This window comes from Bos javanicus, chromosome 3 (genome assembly GCF_032452875.1).
Source record: "Bos javanicus breed banteng chromosome 3, ARS-OSU_banteng_1.0, whole genome shotgun sequence".
NCBI lineage: Eukaryota > Metazoa > Chordata > Mammalia > Artiodactyla > Bovidae > Bos > Bos javanicus.
This window is the reverse complement of record NC_083870.1, coordinates 82,162,057-82,184,318: the sequence shown is the minus strand read 5'-3', so window position 1 is coordinate 82,184,318 and position 22,262 is coordinate 82,162,057. Positions and strand designations below refer to the sequence as shown.

Sequence of the window (22,262 nt, the reverse complement as noted above, 5' to 3'; positions counted from 1 at the left end):
CGTATGCCTATACCAATGCTATGCTGAGTGCTATGTGTTAGGCTAAATACTAGAGTGTCAGTCTAAATGAAAGGGAGAATTGATATCACGGAACACCCCACAGCCCTCATTATCCTAAACATGCTTTCCAAATTTAGTGAAAACCACTCAGTCATTTTCAAGTGATAGAGTTACAGAGAGAACACAGAAACGTAATTTTATATTGATAACTAGATTATTTGAAAAGACCTTGACTATCACTTATTCCAACTACAGGCCTAGAAAGGAACCTAGCCACAATCATTATGGAGGACTTTTTAAATAAAACAGCTTTATTGAGATATAATTCACATACCACACAATTTATCCATTTAAAGTATATGACTCAGTGTTTTTTTTAGTACATTTATAGCATTGTGCAGCCATCACCACAATCTAATTTTAACATATTTCCATCACCTTAATAGAAGCCCTGTGCATTAGCAATCAATCCCTCCTGCTCCCCTACCCCTTCATTGTACGCAACCACTCCTGTACCTTGTTCTGGATGTGTGCTCGGTCACTCAGTCATGTTGGACTCTGCAATCCTGTGGACCATAGCCCACCAGGCTCCTCTGTCCCTGGGGTTTCCCAGGCAAGAATACTGGAATAGGTTGTCATTTCCTACTCCAAGGGGTCTTCCCAACCCAGGGATTGAACCTGCACCTCTTCCGTCTACTGCGTTGGGAGGTGGATTCTTTACTACTGTGCCACCAGGGAAGCCTGTACTGTACCTGAGTCATCTATAAATTTGTATAGGTGGATTTTACACAGACTGAATATTCAGTTTTGGTTGCCACACATTTGGCAGGTAAAGCCCTAGGAATGCGAGAAACAAAGGCAAAGGGTCCACATCAGGAATAGGAGTTAGTGTCCTGTGCTTCTGTGCACACTGTCTGAGCGTTATTGATACACAAACGTCCTCATTCTCAGGGGGCCTCCAGTTGCAGGAAGGAGACTGACACAAAAACAGACAATCACCATTACATTTTATAAGAGCTAATACTTGAAGAGATCACTGTGGACACCGGGCAGGGATGCCTGCCCCAGCTTGGGGTGGGAGTGAGTGTGGGAGGAGATAGTGTGTTCAATGAAGGCTTTCTGCAGGAGATGAGCCTACTTTTCTCAGTAGACTCTTTGTCCAAAGCCAACCAGGCTGTCAAAAAAAAAGAAGTTTCTCCAGGAGAACAGCTTCTTCATTTCCGAGTGTAAGCAGTCAGATTTCTTTTTTTTTTTTTTACAGATATATTTGAACTTATATATCCAAATTAGTATTGTTCCCTGCCAAATCACCACTCTGGGAACCGTACACTTATTCCAGTGATGCGTCTAGTGCTGAAAGCATTTTGAAACTCCTCTATGGGAGTTATTTTTCAGCCAGTCAGTTTATGGGTCACCGAGGGAAACCAGTCACATTATTTTATAGTCATGCCTCATTTTTCACCTAAAACGATATAACAAGATTTGATCACCCACTTTATTCATTAGACGTGGCTCCAACCAATTTTCATCTCTTTCCAAAGTTCACGTCTATTCTCAGAGGATGAAATTTGTCATGACTGAAGACTTTCAAAGAAAAGTACCACAGACTGTAAAGACAGTTGCTGAAAAAGAGCTCCAGAAATGTTAGTGCAGTGTCAACATTGAATACATGCGCTGCTTCTCAGGGTGCTTGTCTTGAAGGAGAAAATATTAATTTCGATGAAAATGCTCTCACATAACTGTTGAAAATGAGTTACATTTTGTACTGTTCAAGCACATTGAAGAGAAGAATTTAGAAGACAGGTCATGATGAGGGAGATTCTGGCATGCTGCTTACCTTCTACAATTTACCGCAGAGGCCTGGGAATTCAGTTCTCTTCCATCCCGATAAACATCTCAATATGTTTCAGTGCATTTAGAAATTGTGCACAGTAGGAAGGTTTGTGAAAACCCAAGTAGACAAAATGACCCTGAGCCTGGAAAGGAATCCTATCAGCTCAAAGCCACAAGAAACAAAAACCTAGATGTTTAGCCTATACCCACCTCAGCTCCGAGAGATCATCCCAGGATTGCAAGGAGGCCAGAAAATGGAGCTGGGATGCCGTAAGTGGGTGGGGATGGGGAAGGACCTTTTGCTTTAGTAATAAAACTATTATGTTACACTGCTTCCATGAGGACTTTGGAAAATACATTTTGTGGAGCAAAATGAAATCCACTTAAAAATGAAGCAAAAGGGAAATAAATGTAGAAAGCTCAGAGGGAATCAGGAATAAGGTTGGCTCCTGTCACAGAAGCCAGCTGCCTCTGTGTGTTGGGCCATGCTGTTGATGCCAAGCCCTCTGAGGTCAAATCCATGAGAAATACTCTCATCACACAGTTCAGCATAGCCAGTCACCCTGTAAGTAATGACGAGAGTAAATGATGCCTGCCTTTGCCAGTCCAGGTTCAATGCACGATACTGGATGCTTGGGGCTAGTGCACTGGGACGACCCAGAGGGATGGTATGGGGAGGGAGGAGGGAGGAGGGTTCAGGATGGGGAGCACATGTATACCTGTGATGGATTCATTTTGATATTTGGCAAAACTAATACAATTATGTAAAGTTTAAAAATTAAAAAAAAAAAAAAAGACACATAGAAAGGAAAAAAAAATCCATATAAGGAGATGAAGTAAAATTGGGGGGGTATTTATCATAGTGCCTGACATAAGCATTTAGGACTTCACTTTCACTTTTCACTTTCATGCATTGGAGAAGGAAATGGCAACCCACTCCAGTGTTCTTGCCTGGAGAATCCCAGGGACGGGGCAGCCTGGTGGGCTGCTGTCTCCGGGGTCGCACAGAGTTGGACACGACTGAAGTGACTTAGCAGCAGCAGCAAACAAAAGATTCTAATGATTCTAATAATGTTTATGGTTATTCCAAACTCTGAAGCCAGGGGAGGGCAGAGGGGATGGTCTTCTGTGCCTGCCAGCACCTCCCATTCCATCTCTGTCCATACATTATCCCTTGAATTTGATCTGTGAGGCAGAGGTTCACAGTTGCTATGTCAGTCACAAGCCCATTTATCTGAGGCCTTCACCTCATTGGAGCCGTGAGCTAGCAGTGGGTACTGGAAGATGGGTATCTCAGGATGGATCTGAGGGATGGTTAGCTGACCCATGCCAATGTCATGCTGTAGACCAGAAGCTGCAAGAGATGTATGCTGGCACTGCTGTGAACCTCCTAGACCACTTACCTCATTCAGTAAGCATTGCGGAGCACTGTTTATGTGCCAGGCAGTGTGAGATGGTTGTAGGTACAAAAATGAATAAGACAAAGTCTTTGTTCTCAGGATTCATGCCAGTAGAGGAGAATTTATAAGCAGTTATAAAAATAGGGTCCGAATACTAGTATATTAGCTTCCTGTTGCTGCTGTGACAGATGACTCCAAACTGGGTGGCTTGAAACTACAGAAATGTATTTTCTCACGTTCTGGAGACCACGAGTCTGAAATCAAGGTGTTGGCAGGGTTACACTCTCACTGAATCTCCAAGGGAGAAGTTCAGGGAATCAAAGGAACACAGAGCCACTCAACCCCACCTCGAAGGGGAAGGGAAGACCGAGGATGTCTTCTCTTCCCAGGCAAGGTAATTTCTGAGCAAGTACAGATGATAAAGAGGAATCAGGGAGAACTTAGCTGAAAGTAAAGTGAGGATGGAGGCAGGGTACAATCACTGGTTTAAAATGTATATACCTGATACCTAATACCAATGCTGTCATGACCGACAAGATTCCAGACAAGAAGATTCCAGAGCTCCATTATCCACAGTGCTTCTGTAGACTCCTGACAATGTCAAATGGAAGACAGGCCATTTGGTGGCTCCTTACCAAATAACTTTAGTTCACAGTGATGGGTTGGAATGGAAGATTTTGATTCAGATCTCAGTTGCACAATTTATTGTACAATATCATGTATTCTGGGCTTCCCTGGTGGCTCAGATGGTAAAGAATATGCCTGCAGTGCAGGAGACAGGGTTTTGATCCCTGGGTCGGAGGATCCCCTGGAGAAGAGAATCACTACTCACTCCAGTATTCCTGCCTGGAGAATTCCATGGACAGAGGAGGCTAGCAGTCCATGGGATTGCAAAGAGTTGGACACGACTGAATGATTAACACTTTCATATTTTTCATCATGTATTCTGCTTAACTAAAGCTCAGTTTTTGCACTTGTAAAATGGAATCAATTCTAGTATCTGCTCTGTTGGGGAGTTTTATGATAATTAGTTAAAATAATGAGCATACCAAATTTTGGGGAACTGTAAAGTGCATCACTTCACGGGAAATAGATGGGGAAACAGTGGAAACAGTGTCAGACTTTATTTTTGGGGGGCTCCAATATCACTGCAGATGGTGATTGCAGCCATGAAATTAAAAGACTCCTTGGAAGGAAAGTTATGACCAACCTAGATAGCATATTCAAAAGCAGAGACATTACTTTGCCAACAAAGGTCCATTTAGTCAAGGCTATGGTTTTTCCAGTGGTCATGTATGGATGTGAGAGTTGGACTATGAAGAAAGCTGAGTGCTGAAGAATTGATGCTTTTGAACTGTGGTGTTGGAGAAGACTCTTGAGAATCCCTTGGACTGCAAGGAGGTCCAACCAGTCCATTCTAAAGGAGATCAGTCCTGGGTGTTCATTGGAAGGACTGATGCTAAAGCTGAAACTCCAATACTTTGGCTACCTCATGCGAAGAGTTGACTCATTGGAAAAGACTGATGCTGGGAGGGATTGGGGGCAGAAGGAGAAGGGGACGACAGAGGATGAGATGGCTGGATGGCATCACTGACTCAGTGGACATGAGTCTGAGTGAACTCCGGGAGTTGGTGATGGACAGGGAGGCCTGGCGTGCTGCGATTCATGGGGTTGCAAAGAGTCAGACACGACTGAGCGACTGAACTGAACTGAACTGAACTGAAAGTGCAACTCAAATGAGAGTTTCACTGTTGCTTTAGGAGAGTCACACCAAGGTGACTTTTTTTTAACCCTTTTAAAATATATATATATATTTTTTTAATTGAAGGATAATTGCTTTACAGAATTTTGTGGTTTTCTGTCATACATCAACAGGAATCAGCCATAGGTACACCCATGTCCCCTCCCTCCCAAACCTTCCTCCCTTCTTCCTCCCTATCCCACCTTTCAGCCTGTCTGACTCAGGGAGCTCAATCATGGTGACTTTTGGCTTAAGCTTCCTGCCAAAACAAATCTCAACATCCAATTTTATCTATCATCTTTCAAAGTCCAAAACTCAGATGTGCTAAAGAATAACCAAAAAGTAAATAAATATGTCATGCCATTTTGAGGATCTTAATGCTGCTACTGCTAAGTCACGTCAGTTGTGTCTGACTCTGTGTGACCCCATAGACGGCAGCCCACCAGGCTCCCCCGTCCCTGGGATTCTCCAGGCAAGAACACTGGAGTGGGTTGCCATTTCCTTCTCCAATGCATGAAAGTGAAAAGTGAAAGTGAAGTCGCTCAGTCGTGTCCGACTCTTAGCAACCCCTTGGACTGCAGCCTACCAGGCTCCTCCATCCATGGGGTTCTCCAGGCAAGAGCACTGGAGTGGGCTGCCACTGCCCTCTCCGAGGATCTTACTGGTATATCCATATTACCCCTTTTACGTTAGAATTTTGTTTCAGTATAACTTTTTTTTTTCAGTGTAACTTTTGATGTCAGACAGATATGAGTTTGATTCCTAGATATGCTGTTTATTACCTGTTTAATCTTGAGCAAACTGTCTGAACTCTTTTTTTTTCTTTACTCATTAGTAAAATTAAAATAATATGTCTTTAGAAAATAAGAAGGTAATGTGTAGGAAGTTACCTTGCACAGCGCTTCACATATAGTCATGATGAGCAGGTTGCTACCCTGGGTAGTAGGGATTTTGATGAGAAATACAGACACTTTCAACTTTACTTTGCTTATAGTCCCCCAGGCAGCTCCCACCTTCTCAGTTTCTCTTTTCTTCCAGTTGGCCAGTAACCTATCAAGATGCTCCACACCTATTAGCCTATAAATTTCAGAACAGAAATGTCTTTCTTACAGAGAGAGTGTTTCATGCACAGGTCCTGGGGTAGGGTGGGGGACCTGCTTGACATAATTTCAGGTTTCTGAAATATATGATCAGCCTGATCATAAGTTATCTCAAAAGAATACAGCACCAAGCCCCCAAATCAGCAAAACTGTCCCCAAATGGCTCAGTACTAATCACAGTGTTTGGTATTTGCACACCAGGTCTACTCATTAGGGTTTTAGGAGTGGTTCTAGTATAAGTTGGTTGGGTCTGCTTGCTCCAGCAACTTCTCCTGAACAACATTTGAGGGGTGATTTTACGTGCCAATATGTGCAGAGCATTTTCTTGTTGCTCAGTACTGGACTGTGCATTTGGGGCACACAAATGTATAAGTGGTCTCCAGCTCCCTGTGGAGCTTGTCATACAGTGGGCATCACAAGACAGCGTGGCAGTGCCTCCGTAGATTGTCACTGGGAGTCCAGGGAGAGGGGCATTGGAGAGGCAGTCAGAAGCTTCCAGGGGAGATGTGTCTGAGCCAAGTCCTGAAGAATGATGAAAAGGAAGCCTGGAAAAAGTGGAGACATTCCATGTAGAGGCAGTGGCAAAACAAGGAGGCCATTGTGGAAAGCAAGCCCACAGGCTTCAACGTTAAATAGAACTCCATAGCAGAGAGGGAGAAGAATGGCAGGGCAACCTGAGATGAGTTATCACCACATAGGTCCTTAACGTCAAGGCTTTCTGTTACACACAGGCCAGCCTGAAACAGTCTGAGAATTATCTTATGATCCCAGTGGGAATCAAGAATCTTAGAGACATAAGTCAACAAATGTAGAAAGCTATTCATAAGGGGGCTAGAGTATTTGTCCAGTAACACATGAAGGCTCTATCAGTTTGCTAAGCCTGTCTGGCTTTAACCAGCAGATTATATGGCATGTAACCATCTGTATATGACCTGATGTTTTCATCAGGGCAAGTTTTAAAACTTGGGTTGGTTGATCTGAATCCATATTGTAGAATGAATGACGCACAGTTCACTAAGCTAGATCACACGTTTATTTAACAAAGAGAGAGAGAAAGAGACATACACTGCAGCTGTACTGTTTCTCCTCAGTTTGGTCACTAAGTCGTGTCCGACTCTTTCTGACCCCATGGACTGCAGCATGCCAGGCTTCCCTGTCCAACACAAACTCCCAGAGCCTACTCAAACTCATATCCATCACATCGGTGATGCTATCTAACCATCTCATCCTCTATCGTCCCCTTCTCCTCCTGCCTTCAGTGTTTCCCAGCATCAGGATCTTTTCCAATGAGTCGTTTCTTTGCATCAGATGGTCAAAGTATTGGAGTTTCAGCTTCAGCATCAGTCTTTCCAATGAATATTCAGAACTGATTTCCTTTAGGATTGACTGGTTGGATCTCCTTGCAATCCAAGGGACTCTCAAGAGTCTTCTCCAATACCACAGTTCAAAAGCATCAATTCTTCTGCACTCAGTTTTCTTTATAGTCCAACTCTCAAATCCATACACGACTACTGGAAAAACCATAGCTTTGACTAGATGGACCTTTGTCGGCAAAGTAATGTCTCTGCTTTTTAATATGTTGTCTAGGTTAGTCATATCTTTTCTTCCAAGGAGCAAGTGTCTTTTAATTTCTTGGCTGCAGTCACCATCTGCAGTGATTTTGGAGGCCCCCCTCCCCACCCACATAAAAGTCTCTCACTGTTTTCATTGTTTTCCCATCCATTTGCCACGAAGTGATGGGACCAGATGCCATGATCTTTGTTTTCTGAATATTGAGTTTTAAGCCAACTTTTTTTCGCTCTCCTCTTTCACTTTCATCAAGAGGCTCTTTAATTTTTCTTCACTTTCTGCCATAAGGGTGGTGTCATCTGCATATCTGAGGTTATTGATATTTCTCCTGGCAATCTTGATTCCAGCTTGTGCTTCCTCCAGCCCAGTGTTTCTCATAATGTACTCTGCATATACATTAAATAAGCAGGGTGACAATATACAGCCTTGACGTACTCCTTTCCCAATTTGGAGCCAGTCTGTTGTTCCATGTCCTGTTCTAACTGTTGCTTCTTGACCTGCATACGGATTTCTCAGGAGGCAGGTCAGGTGGTCTGGTATTTCCATCTCTTGAAGAATTTTCCAGTTTGTTGTGATCCACACAGTCAAAGGCTTTGGCATAGTCAATAAAGCAGAAGTAGATGTTTTTTTGGAACTCTCTTGCTTTTCAGTGATCCAGCAGATGTTGACAATTTGATCTCTAGTTCCTCTGCCTTTTCTAAATCCAGCTTGAACGTCTGGAAATTCACGGTTCATGTACTCCTGAAGCCTTGGCTTGGAGAATTTTGAGCATTACTTTGCTAGCATGTGAGATGAGTGCAGTTGTGTGGTAGTTTGAGCATTTTTTGGCATTGCCTTTCTTTGGGATTGGAATGAAAACTGATCTTTTCCAGTCCTATGGCCACTGCTGAGTTTTCCACATTTGTTGGCATATTGAGTGTAGCACTTTCACAGCATCATCTTTTAGGATTTGAAATAGCTCAACTGGAATTCTATCACCTCCGCTAGCTTTGTTCATAGTGAGGCTTCCTAAGGCCCACTTGACTTCGCATTCCAAGATGTCTGGCTCTAGGTGAGTGATCACACCATCGTGGTTATCTGGGTCATGAAGATCTTTTTTGTATAGTTCTTCTGTATATTCTTGCCACCTCTTCTTAATATCTTCTGCTTCTGTTAGGTCCATACCATTTCTGTTCTTTATTGAGCCCATCTTTGCATGAAATGTTCCTTTGGTATCTCTGATTTTCTGGAAGAGATCTCTAGTCTTTCCCATTCTATTGTTTTCCTCTATTTCTTTGCACTGATCACTGAGGAAGGCTTTCTTATCTCTCCTTGCTATTCTTTGTAACTCTGCATTCAAATGGGTATAGCTTTCCTTTTCTCCTTTGCCTTTATTTTTTTTTGTTGTTTTTATTTTATTTTTTTTTAATTTTATTTTATTTTTAAACTTTACAATATTGTATTAGTTTTGCCAAATATCGAAATGAATCCACCACAGGTATACCCGCGTTCCCCATCCTGAACCCTCCTCCCTCCTCTCTCCCCTACCTTCCCTCTGGGTCGTCCCAGTGCACCAGCCCCAAGCATCCAGTATCGTGCATCGAACCTGGACTGGCGACTCGTTTCATACATGATATTATACATGTTTCAATGCTATTCTCCCAAATCTCCCCCCACCCGCCCCACAGAGTCCATAAGACTGATCTATACATCGGTGTCTCTTTTGCTGTCTCGTACACAGGGTTATTGTTTCCATCTTTCTAAATTCCATATATATGCGTTAGTATACTGTATTGGTGTTTTTCTTTCTGGCTTACTTCACTCTGAATAATAGGCTCCAGTTTCATCCATCTCATTAGAACTGATTCAAATGTATTCTTTTTAGTGGCTGAGTAATACTCCATTGTGTATATGTACCACAGCTTTCTTATCCATTCATCTGCTGATGGGCATCTAGGTTGCTTCCATGTCCTGGCTATTATAAACAGTGCTGCGATGAACATTGGGGTACACGTGTCTCTTTCCCTTCTGGTTTCCTCAGTGTGTATGCCCAGTAGTGGGATTGTTGGATCATAAGGCAGTTCTGTTTCCAGTTTTTTAAGGAATCTTCACAGTGTTCTCCATAGTGGCTGTACTAGTTTGCATTCCCACCAACAGTGTAAGAGAGTTCCCTTTTCTCCACACCCTCTCCAGCATTTATTGCTTGTAGACTTTTGGATTACAGCCATTCTGACTGTTGTGAAATGGTACCTCATAGTGGTTTTGATTTGCATTTCTCTGATAATGAGTGATGTTGAGCATCTTTTCATGTGTTTGTTAGCCATCCTTTGCCTTTAGCATCTCTTCTTTTCTCAGCTATTTGTAAGGCCTCGTTAGACAACCATTTTGCGTTTTTGAATTTCTTTTTCTTGGGGATGATCTTGATCACTTCCTCCTGTACAATGTCACAAACCTCCGTCCATAGTTCTTCAGGCACCCTATCAGATCTAATCCCTTGAATCTATTTGTCACTTCCACTGTATAATTGTAAGGGATTAGATTTATGTCATACCTAAATGGTCTTGTGGTTTTCCCTACTTTCTTCAATTTAAGTCTGAATTTGGCAGTAATGAGTTCATGATCTGAGCCACAGTTGGCTCCCAGTCTTGTTTTTGCTGACTGTGTAGAGCTTCTCCATCTTTGGCTGCAAAAAATATAATCAATCTGATTTCCAAATTGACCATGTGGTGATGTCCATGTATAGAGTCTTCTCTTGTGTTGTTGGAAGAGGGTGTTTGCTATAACCAGTGCATTCTATTGGCAAAAGTTGTTAGCCTTTGACCTGCTTCGTTTTATACTCCAAGGTCAAGTTTGCCTATTACTCCAGGTAGCTCTTGACTTCCTACTTTTGCATTTCAGTCCTTTATAATGAAGAGGATTTCTTTTTTGGATGTTAGTTCTAGAAGATCTTGTAGGTCTTAATAGAACTGTTCAACTTCAATTTCTTCAGCATTACTGGTCAGGGCATGGACTTGGATTACTGTGATATTGAATGGTTTGCCTTGGAAATGGACAGAGGTCATTGTATCGTTTTTGAGGTTGCATCCAAGTACTGCATTTTGAACTCTTTTGTTGACTGTGATGGGAGAGAGGTACAGCGCAGCTGTACTGTTTCCCCTAGATCTCAGCGAAGGGGCTGGGGTCGTCTGTGATCTTTTTTTTGTCTTGTTACTTTAGTATCTGTCACTGTAACTTCTTCTCATCACTTTTCTACCCCACACTGAAGTTCACCTTCTGGAATGAGCACCTTGAAAACCTGTCTCTACCGGCAGTTACCCAATGCTTCTCTAGGAAGCAGCACAAGCTTTTCGCCTTAACCACGCAGATTAACCAGCTCTACCTCCTTCACTATTGCTACTTCTAATTCTGTTCCTTTTTGTTACTGCACAAGTCTGTGTGCTATAGAAACTACCTGAAATGTCAGGTCTCAGGCAGAGGTTCTCTGTTGTACTTTGGAAAGTCCTCTATGATGGTGGGAAGAATTTTACAGTTGAAGTTGGTCTCAGCGTGAGGACTGCTTACTTGGCTACTGCCTGGAAAAACTCATCTTTGTTCATCAGGGACCCTATTCACTGAGGTCCTTTACCTCTCACTACTGACAACTTATCCACTCAGACATTTGTTAACTATCCACCATGCTTCATTTCAGGCACTGAGGTTACATAGGAACAAGTTCTGTCTTTCTCCTCGTCACTGAGCAAGGAAGGACGCTTGTTTGTATATGCACCATGTTATTTAGTGATAAGAACCAATACTCTGGGGCAAAGGAAAGAGGTGTGTGTGTGGGGGGTCCACCTAAGGGTCTCTGTCTCACACCAGCCACCCAGCTGCGAAGGAATCAGCTGTCTCTGGAGTTGGGCTTTTTTTCTCTCTCTCTTTTTAACCATTTATTGTATTAGTTTCCTGGGGCTGCTGTAACAACACACAGCACCATAAAGTGAGTGGCTTAGAACGACAGAAACTTACTCTCTCACAGTTCTGGAGGCTGACAAGTCCAAGTGCAGTGGGTTGTACAGGCACCAAAACTCATACTTTCCACTTGGACAATATCGATTTGAGAGTCACCTGGAATCTATTTCCTCTTAATTTTCTCCAAGTTAAGATGCACTTGATTATCCAGAGGAGCCATACAGCCTATTCATGAGCTTTGGCATTAAAACTGGCACGAAAGCCTGCCTTCCAATATATTAGTTGTGAGACTCTGAGCATATCGTTTATTCTCTAAGCCTCAGATTCCTCATCTGTAAAATGGGGATGATGAAGATATCTGTATCACAGGGTTGTTATTTGCATGTTACTTGCATGAGAACCTGCATGTAGTCCTATGATAAGCCCTTTATATGATCTTCTTTAATCTTATCAACTCTTAAGAAGTTGGTATTTAGATCTCTGTTTCACAGATGAAGAAATAGAGGATCACTGATTTGTTCAAGATCACTAAGATACTACAAATTATCAGGAGTAGGGATTCAAACCCAGATTTCACTGTGCTGAATTCTTCAAGGAAATTCATTTTAATAGAGTTATCTAGAACTCTATTCCCAAATCTTTTGTGTTGTGGTATAACATTTGATTTTCCTGAAGCCTTGTTCTCACTTAAATCTTAAGGCCCGGTGAGAGTCCTACCTCTGCTCACTTGAGCTGCTGTTCATCCCAGGAATTCCCATAAATGATGTAGAGTAGAAAAAATGATCACATTTCTTTAGATCGCTGTTTTAAAAGCTGTTTCTTGTTGAGTACTTGCCATTCACATTGCCGCCTGTTATAGTAGGAGTGTAGGCTTTGGGGCCAGATTGCCTGTGTTCAAAACCTGTCTCCACACTTTCCCAGCTACCTGACCTTGGGCGGATGACATAACCTCTGTATCCTAAGGTAGGGGCTGAGAATAATGGTATTGATCTTGTAGGGTTGTTGTGAAGATTGAGTTAATGCTTGTAAAGCTCTTGGGATACTGCCCAGCACATCAAGACCTATTGCAATGATCTCCTACTGGACACAGCCTTTAAAGCAGTGTCATTGTCCCTGTTTTACAAATAAGAAAACTGAAACCAGAAAGGCCATACACAGCCAGAAGCTGGCAAAGGCAGGATTCAGACCCAAGACTGTCTGACCCCTTCCTTTACCTTTTCCTTCCCTATTGTAGGTGTCTACTTTGACTGACCCGTAGCATTGATCCACTCCTGCCTGGGCCTTCTGCTCTAGAGATCAAGGCATGTGTTAGAAAGATGGAATAAGTCTTTGCCAATATCTCTGTTTTGGTTGTTTGTGTAACAGTTACTGAATGGCTAGTCTATAGCCAGGCATGGTGATAAGGACTTTACATGCCTTTCTTCATTGATGTCAGAACCTTTAAAGGAAATTTTTCTATCCCCATTTTACAGACATTTCGGCTCAAAAAGATCCCATAGAAAAAGATGTCCTTCCTTTCTTTCCGTTTCTTTACAGCTGCACATCCTTGTTTGGCTAAGCCATGTAATTGGAAACATGCTTAGTAATGAGATAGAAAACATAACATCACTTTTCCTCTGTTCTTCTTAAAACTCAATAAATCCACCACATTTTTACTATTTGATAGAGGGTCAATCACTGACTACCACAAAACTCCAAGGGATACAGGAGAGTTGCTTGTGTTTCCATTTTCTACCACAAGAGGGAAACATACAACCATAAATGATTTGAAAATAAAGCCATTCTTTAGCTAGCCCTCTTTTTACTAAGAGTGGTGAGTGCCGTACTGTGGTTACCTAGTCGAGGTGACATTCCACTGGAAATAGTCCTGTGGCTAGGAGTCGCGAGCCGCCCGCTTGGTTCAGAAATCCCAATGGGTGGACCAAAGCTATTGTTGTCACAGTAAGAAAACAGCAATTGGCTGAATTTTCAAGCAGTTGTTGGGCCACACCTTTGTAGGGCCAACTGAGAATAAAATGCGAATTTTGCCACCAAGGTCTGGTGTCCAGGTTCACACTCAGGGTGTGTCCCCGCAGTATCCAAGAATTTTCCAGACAGACCTAGGCTCTCTGGATCTCCACTACAGAGAAAATGTGATGGAAGAGACGTTTGGATGTTGGTTTGCCTTTCCCTGTGAGATTGGGGGCCTTCCCTACGGTCACACCGTCAGATGAAATTGCTACTGAAAAATGACTTCCAAGCAAGCGTTTTCAAGCAGTGTGTGACTCTTAGCACACAGAATGCTGGGAAAGCTATGTTCTTTCAAGGAAGCATAGGCATCAACAGAGAGTGTGTTTTCAGGCCTGTATCTATCAGGAACTGTATAGCTTCTAAGACGTGAGACCTCCAGGTGTGCCCAGATGACCTAACTTTCAGAGTGAGGGCACTGTATCTCCCTGCACTTTCAGAGCCGTGTAAACACATTCCTAGGTCATACCAGGACTGCCCATGAGGAAGCAGGCTGTGGGAGTGTGTCTAAGAGTGCTGGGTGCCATACTGTGGTCACCTAGACAAGGCGATATTAGCCCAAACGGTAAAGAATCTGCCTGCGATGCAGGAGACCAGAGTTTGATCCCTGGGTTGAGAAGTTCCTTTGGAGAAGGGAATGGCAATCCACTCCAGTATTCTTGCCTGGAAAATTCCATGGACAGAGAAATCTGGTGGGCTACAGTCCATGGGGTCACAAAGAGTTGGGACACGACTGAGCGACTAACACACACTTTTTACCAAAGGATTTTGATACATAATTCCTGGTAATTAGACAGAACATGGGAAAATATTCTATTAGCTCCAAGTGAATATTCTTCAGGAATAGTAAATGAAAAAAAAAAAATTGAGGATGCTCCAAAAGGAAATAAGATAAAAATACATATAAAAATTTTATATGAACTATATACATTGTTTTTTTTTAGGTCAGAATGATTAAATATTGGTGATTTCTTATTAGACAGGAGTCCTCTTGACGCGTACTTTTTGTATGAAAGTTAATTCCTAAACCTTGAGCATCTTCATGGTGGGGAGATTGATTTTAGGTTTAACCACGCAAATTAAGAATGGCACTTGTGGAGTGGAAAACACCTTCTAAAAATTTTCTCTTTCCTCTGAGCACTCAGAGCACACTTACAAACTCTCAGAGTTTACTTCTTTTTGAAATGACTTGTTAACCTATTTATCTCTCCGTTTAGACCAGAAGTTCAACAACTTGAATCTGTCATCTTCTGGTGGTCCACGGTGCCTGACGATATCACTGGAGAAAGTCAGTTTACATAGTAACCGTTGGACACGGGTGGGTCAGCAGGGGGACAGCAGACTGACGGATGCTAAAGGATGTTCACACTTCTAGGCAGCAGTTCTGTTTGTTTTTAACATCAAAATGTGCTTCAGAATGGTGGTTTTTAAAAGATAGTTTTATTTTCGGCTGCACTAGATCTTTGTTAGTGCACATGGGCTTTTCTCTAGTTACGGCAAGCAAGGGGCTTCCCTCTAGTTGCAGTGCGGGCTTCTCATTGCGGGGGCTTCTCTTGTTCTGGAGCCCGGGCTTTAGTACACTCGGGCTTCAGTAGTTGGGGCTCTCAGGCTCTAGAGCACAGCCTCGATAGTTGTGGTGCACGGGCTTAGTTGTTCCCAGGCATGTGGGATCTTCCCGGATCAAGGATCAAACTCATGTCTCTCACTTTGGCAGGCAGATTCTTTACCACTGAGCCACCAAGGAAGCCCAGGAGTATTTTTTGAACCTGAGATTCTGTACAGCTCTAAGCAGACCATCTGGTCCTCATAATTCTTCTGGCACTGTACCTGTAGAGCTTAATGTAGTTTCTCCTTTTCTTTAAAAGACATTTCCTAACTCTATTAAAACAGATATACTTATAGATAGGTATTAAATGCAGCTGTATATTTTCAAATTGACTGAAGGCAGTCATAAAAGCTAACTCTAATGTAGGGTTCACAGGGCACTAGAACCAGCCAGTGCTAAGCTTTTTTCATTTGTTAACTCATCGTATCTTTATACAACACACCTGTGCAGTAGGTACTGTTTCTTTGCTTTTTTAAAACTCTCTTTAAAAGATGCATTTTTGAAGAATAACTGAGGAGTAAGTGACATATAACATTGTATTAGTTTCAGGTGTACAATCTAATGATTCAATATTGCAGTGTTGTCAAATGATCACCACAGTTAAGTCTAAGGAGGTGTGATGTTCAATCCCCACTTCAAAGATGAGAAAATGTGGGCACTGACAGGTTAAGTACTTTGCTTAAGAGCTCCTTTTGATTGGCTGAGAATCTCAGACTGTGAAGGCAGTCTTTTTTCCCCCCTTCTTGCAGGATGGGACAGCAGGTGGAGCCTGCCTCATACCTGGCGAGTAGAGCCATGCTTTGCAGAGCCCCATTCAACACAGTGAGGAGCTATAGGTGTGGCAAGTAATAGAAACCCAGTCTGCTAGAGGGAGCCTCTAAGAGGACTGTATCTTAAGGCCAGAGGGTCTCCTGAAAGCCAGGGGCAGGGTGGGCACATGCGCCTTAAAAGAATCTGAAGCAGGAGGAGCCCGGGCAGTTAGCCTTGGACTCTCCTGTTTATCTTAGCAGTTTGCTTCATTTTCCTCTCTCTCTGCTGACTCAATCATCAGTGTAAATTGGGATTTGTGAGCATCTGTGTCTGTATGTGTGTGATTGAGATCTTAGTTATAAATTCATTTACTCAAACTCCTATGAATATTACAAGTTTAGAAATCAAATGTTTGTTTACTTTTTGAAGCCTTTGTCTAACAAGCAAAAGTGTGGAAATATTCCCATTGTTCTCATGTAATCTAATAATGATAATAGCAGATACCTGTGCAGGGTGCCCTACACCAGCACTGGTTTTAGAATTTTCTGTATATTACTTCATTCAATGGTGACTGTGACAACACGCGGGGGCGGGGGGGGGGGGACTGTTTTTCTCCTCAGTTTTTCAGATGGGGGCAGTGGAAGCCCAAAGAGGTTAAGTAACCTGTCTGAGGTCACACAGCTAGTGACTGGCAGAACTGGGTTCCAGCTCCATCGATCTAGCCCTAAAGTCCATTCCTTGAAACACTGCAGTTAGCTGTCTGCATCTGATGATTTAAATATAAAAGTATGGTATATTCAAAGTTTCCTTGACTCTTCCAGTAATGTTTATAACTTTTATAAAATTATCTTAAAATCCTAAGCCAAAATAAGTTACTCAACTATACATTGTAAATTGGTATCACAGGGCTGACCTGTTAGGTAAACTAATATCCCAGATTCTCTTAACGTACTTAAAATATAGATTTTCTCCAAGACTTACTACAAAACAGTAGTACTATGTTTGGTTTATTTGATTATCTTTCTACTATGAGTTTGCTTCACATCAATACTTAATTCTAAATCTTTTTAAGTTAAAAAGTGCCCAATTCAAAAACCATTCTCTTATTCCAAGCAATTGGCCTTCCCTGGTGGTTCAGATGGTAAAGAATCTGCCTGCCATGCAAAAGACCTGGGTTCGATCCCTGGGTCAGGAAGATCCCTTGGAGAAGGAAATGGCTACTCACTCTAGTATTCTTGCCTGAAGGACAGAGGAGCCTGGCGGGATATAGTCCATGGAGTCGCAAACAGTCAGACACGACTGAGTGACTAACACACACTTCCACTGGAATTGGGGGTGACATTGACTGGAAATCCAACAGTGGAACCGGCCCAGTCCAGAACTCATGCCAACAGCGGGGTCTCAAGTGGCTTGTGTTCACAGACCTTTCCCCAGTTCTCATGTCTCATGAGTCTGCAGTCCTTACTCTCTTGAGAAGATCCATCTAACTGATATTCTGCCTGAAACTACTCTGAATTCTTTTCCAATTCTGTGTATCAGATCCCCAGCTCTTAGATGTGCCCGAGTGATCCAGAGACGGATCTGCATAATAGCTCTCTCATGTTCCCATGTATTCTCGTGTCTGCTGGTTACAGTTCTATAGATATTCTCATGACATAAGGTCCCTGCCCCACAGCTTCTGAGTTTATCTGTCTTCCCAGTTCAAAGACTAACTAAATCTGACTGGTACACTTTTGAGTCCTAATTCTATATTCCTAGAGGAGAAAATATGAGTGATCCAGCTTTGGTCAGTTGTCTGCCCTTGATGATCATGGCCTGAGTCCCACAGTAGAAACATGGCCCTAGGAGTCCACCGTTGTGGGGTGGGGTCAGGGACAGTTCTTAGAGAAGAGAGTGAGCAGAAGGGGTCAGAGGAAAAAGAGGTTGATTGGGTAGTGTCTTCATGTTGGAGGAGAGTAACCTACAGAGCCCAAACTGGCCAAGGACTCAGAGTTAAAGAAGTCTTATGCAAGAGGAGCAGCTCTGGATGGGGTCACAGAGACCAGGATCCTCAGATCCACCTCAGCTGCAGGGGGAATCCTTTTTGCAAGCCTTGGTTAATCTTTTTCCAGTCTCTCCTTCTCCAAGCTATTTGATACACTACTGGCAGCCAGTCAACTTTGAAAAAAAAAAAGCAGTTTGTATTCCTTCTGCTTAAAAATATCCATAGCTTCCGGTGCCTACAAAATAAACCTCACTGTGGTTCATGAGACTGTGTAACCTTGTCTTAGCTACTTCTCCAGCCTCACCCCATCACTGCAGCCTCTTGAGAGCCACAGTCCCATCCAGGCACCTCTGGGACATAGACAGTTGTTGTGAGGCAGGTTATCATCATCCTATTTTCATCCTCAGGGCATTGAGGATGGAAGGGTGAGGGGCTAACATTTACTGATAATCTACTGGATGCCAGACACAGGTCATAAGTGTTTTCATACATGTTGCCCGATTCAGTACTGAGAACAACCTTCATTGTGATCCCTAGCTTACAGATTCAGGTCAGTTAAGTGAATTGCTCAAGATTGTACCTCTCATGTATTTTAGAAACCAATATATATATATATTTTTTTTAATGAAGGATAATTGCTTTACAATGTTGTGTTGATTTCTGCTCCACATCAACATGAACCAGCCATAGGTATACGTATGTCCCCTCCCTCTTAAACCTCCCTCCAACCTCCCAGTCCATCCCACCCCTCTAGATTGTCACAGAGCACTGGGTTTGAGCTCCTTGTGTCAGGCAGCAAATTCCCACTGGATGGCTGTTTTACATATGGTAATGTATGTGTTTCAGTGCTGCCCTGTCCCTCCCCTACTGTGTCCACAAGTCTGTTTAGAGTCCAAGATTTGAGCCCTGGTTGTGTCTGGCTCCTGAACCTGTGGTCTTTGCATTATCCTGCAGTGTCTCCTCTGTGGCAGGCATTCAGTGCAAGCTTACTTACTGTTGGTTGGAGAAATGAGTGACTTTTCCCAGCTGGTGATTCCTGTCACTGGAATCACAGATCATAAGTGTTTTCGTACAGGTTGTCCAATTCAGTGCTCAGAACAACCTTCATTGTGACCCCTAGCTTACAGACTTGGGTCAGTTAAGAGAATTGCTCAAGATTGTACCTCTCATACATTTTCGAAACCAATATGTATTTCTTTAATTGGAGGATAATTGACCCCAACACTCGGGCAGGCACCTGCAGCATCACAAGCATAGGGTTTTGGCCTGGGGGCGGGGGTCTGATGATCCCTGCTGCTTTCAACCGGGTTAGTAGCTTACTTTCTAGTGCTTCTGCTGAAAGACAGGTTACCAGTTCTAAATAATGTGCCCATTCCTGTGGCATTTACTAAAGAATAATTCTTGATGTGAAGAGGTGAATCGTTTCAGGCCTTGGGTCCCACTCTCCCATGAGCCCTGGGACATGGCAGTTAGCGATCCAGTAAACATTTGTCGGTGGAAAAAAAGAAAGATAGAATGAATAAAGTATTGGCAAGTCTTCTGTTTCTGCTGTCTTCTACTAGGAAGGCATCACTGCTGATCAGAGTGGAAACTGGAGTCTTTGCGAGGCTGGGAGCGAAGGGGTTCATAACTCTGCCATTGTGAAATTGATTGGACCCAAGACCAATATGAAAGTTTCTTGTCTGAAGGGAATAATCCTTAAATCCCCCATATGGTTTAAATGTAATTTGTGTCATTGTGAAGGAGTACTGGCGAGGCAGGCGAATTCATTAGGCCAAATTGGGTTCGCTATGCTCGACAGTAACGTTTCTGAAGATGAAGTTCAACCTTTGCTGGAGAGCTCAAACAAATGAGTTTCTTAATAGCTGTCCCACTTAGTCTGAGCGTCTTCAGAAGCTTAATGTTTTTAATGCTTCTCCTTTTTTACCACACTTCACAGTCCATCTAACATTGCTGCTTCTGGTAATATTTTTATATGGGGTTGAGTTCTATAGTGTCCATAAAATTATGACGCAGGCCCATTTTTAGAATAGAAGCTTTTTTAGGGCAAGTATTATATCTTTTTGGTTTAGTTTTGCATGCTGACAAACACCATGCCAGCACATGTAGTTGGTAAAACATTGCTCTTTGCTTTGAGGTACCAAACTCTCTCCTTTGGAGCCTTAGGCTTGATGTGCACTTGAATTGCTGGGTATTCATTGGCACGTGCAGGAGCCATGAGAGATGAGAGTCTTTCCAGTCCATGCCTCACTGTGAAGCTGGCTCACATGCAGTGAAGTAAAGAAAAGTGTATGTGTCCATAAGGACATTCCATCCTAGAGGGGGTCTGGGTTCACCTAGTGACCCGATTCCCCAGGTTTCATACGTAGGACTTCTCAATGCTCAAACGCTATGGTCTATTTCCATTAGTGTTAAATAATGTTTTAAATATGAAGATGCTCTGCTGGAGAGGAATATTTAAAAGGCTTCAAAGTGAGAGACCATCAAATAATGAACCCTGAAGTGGCATATCAGCTGTTTGGAGAGATAGGGCTGGAAGAGCAGCAGCATTATGAAGTTTGCAGTGATTCTTTTAAACTATTTTAGAGTCAGAGGAGTTACATCTGGAATACTTTCTGTATCAGTCAGTTTTTAGGTGGTGATAAACCTGCAAAAGGCCTAAGAATAGGCTTATTTCTGGAGAAGTACAGCTTTTACATCTGTTTCGATGTGAAGCAATATTTTTAGAAACAAATTTTGGTTGGTACAAAAACACACCGATAAGCTGAGGTGTTCTAGTATCTGATTGGTCACTGTCTTCAAAAAAACAAAACAAGCATTGCCATGCTTTGAAATAACACCTGTCAGATCTTATGCTACAAATAAACTCACTTTGATGCTTGTGGGGTTTTTTTGGTGTGTGTGTTGAACATCTATTTTGAATTTTCATAATCGTGCCTTGAGTCTTTATGATTTCTCGTTTTATGGAATTTATTTGCACTGACCATAAACTGTAAATAAAATAAGTAAATGTATGGGAAAAGCCCCTAAGAGAACAGTACTCTCCCTAGCTCTGGATTCAGAAAGAGCTTTTAGAGAGAGTGGTCACCCACCAGCAGAGAACATGCTGGAATGTGTGAGCAGAGAAGCTTTAGTGGGGATGTTGGAGCCCCTTACAACCAAGCGTTCCTGAATCTTCGCTGGGGTTTCAAGACCTCGTTAAGGAAACTACCAATTACTTGGTTGATTGCTCTGTTATTCTCAACGAAAAAACTGTTGAGTTGTTATTTCAGAAATATGGCTCTATTATTAAATATGTCAAGACATATATACTGGTGTAATTTGTGAACCTATCAAAAACAAGAGAAAACTGGCCACCAAACTGAAAAAATGTGAATTTACAAAGTGCATTTGTAGTAAGTTGAAAAACACTGGGTGTGTAGGCTACTAAAGCAAGCTTACTTCACAAGAGTTTTAATTTTAAAAATGCAATAAAGGGGCAAAAATAAGCTATGGAATATAATTGTCTTTTGACTGACTGGTTTTCAGCTTAATAGATGTGTCTTGTGAATTGTGTTAATGTTATGTCTTGAGGTCCTGCTTGCAGATGGGCCAGCTCCATTTGCCATATGAAGGAGACCAGGCTCCCTTGGTAGTGGGGTGCTTTCTGCTCATGGCCTATTAGTTCTTGGTCCTGTGTGAACAGCACCTGGAACAAAGAGACATTCTTGCCTCACAGAAGGCTGTCTGCTGCTCCCAGGGCCTGTCTGCTTTTGGACCTGGCTGGACAAGTTAGTAGGAAAATACCCAGATTTTTGTTTTTTGAGGGATTACTACTTTTCCCTTGAAAACCTGACTTTTATGCGCACATCAAACTCCCCAGACATGTGGCATAACTAGTCTCGATTTACTTTCCAAGTCTCCTTAACATGTTCACCAAAACCTTGACAATGTGTTGTTCAGTTGCTCAGTCCTGTCCAACTCTTTGTGACCCCATGGCCTGCTAGGCTCCTCTGTCCATGGGATTCTCCAGGCAAGAATACTGGAGTGGGTTGCCGTGCCCTCCTCCAGGGGATCTCCGCAACCCAGGGATCGAACCCAGGTCTCCCACATTGCAGGTGGATTCCTTACCATGTGAGCCACCAGGGAAGCCCTGTTCATCCCTACTTTTCTATAAATTCACAGAAATGACCAGTTGTTGATCATTCAGGGCATGTCTGTGAGTCTCTATTCTTCTCGAATTGAATACTATTTAGTTAAATCTTTGGTGGCCAGTGAATAAATCTGTTCTGTTTGATGCCTTTTCTCCCTTCTAACTGGGATTGTATGTGGGAAGTAAAAAAAAAAAATCACTTGAGTATCAGAT

The 22,262-nt window shown here is 42.6% G+C and overlaps 1 protein-coding gene across 1 annotated transcript in view; it reads left to right on the top strand.

The window, feature by feature from the left end:
* Positions 1–22,262, top strand: part of PGM1 (phosphoglucomutase 1) — a 67,577-nt gene that overhangs the window by 6,192 nt on the left and 39,123 nt on the right. The gene's annotated exons all lie outside the window — the stretch shown is intronic.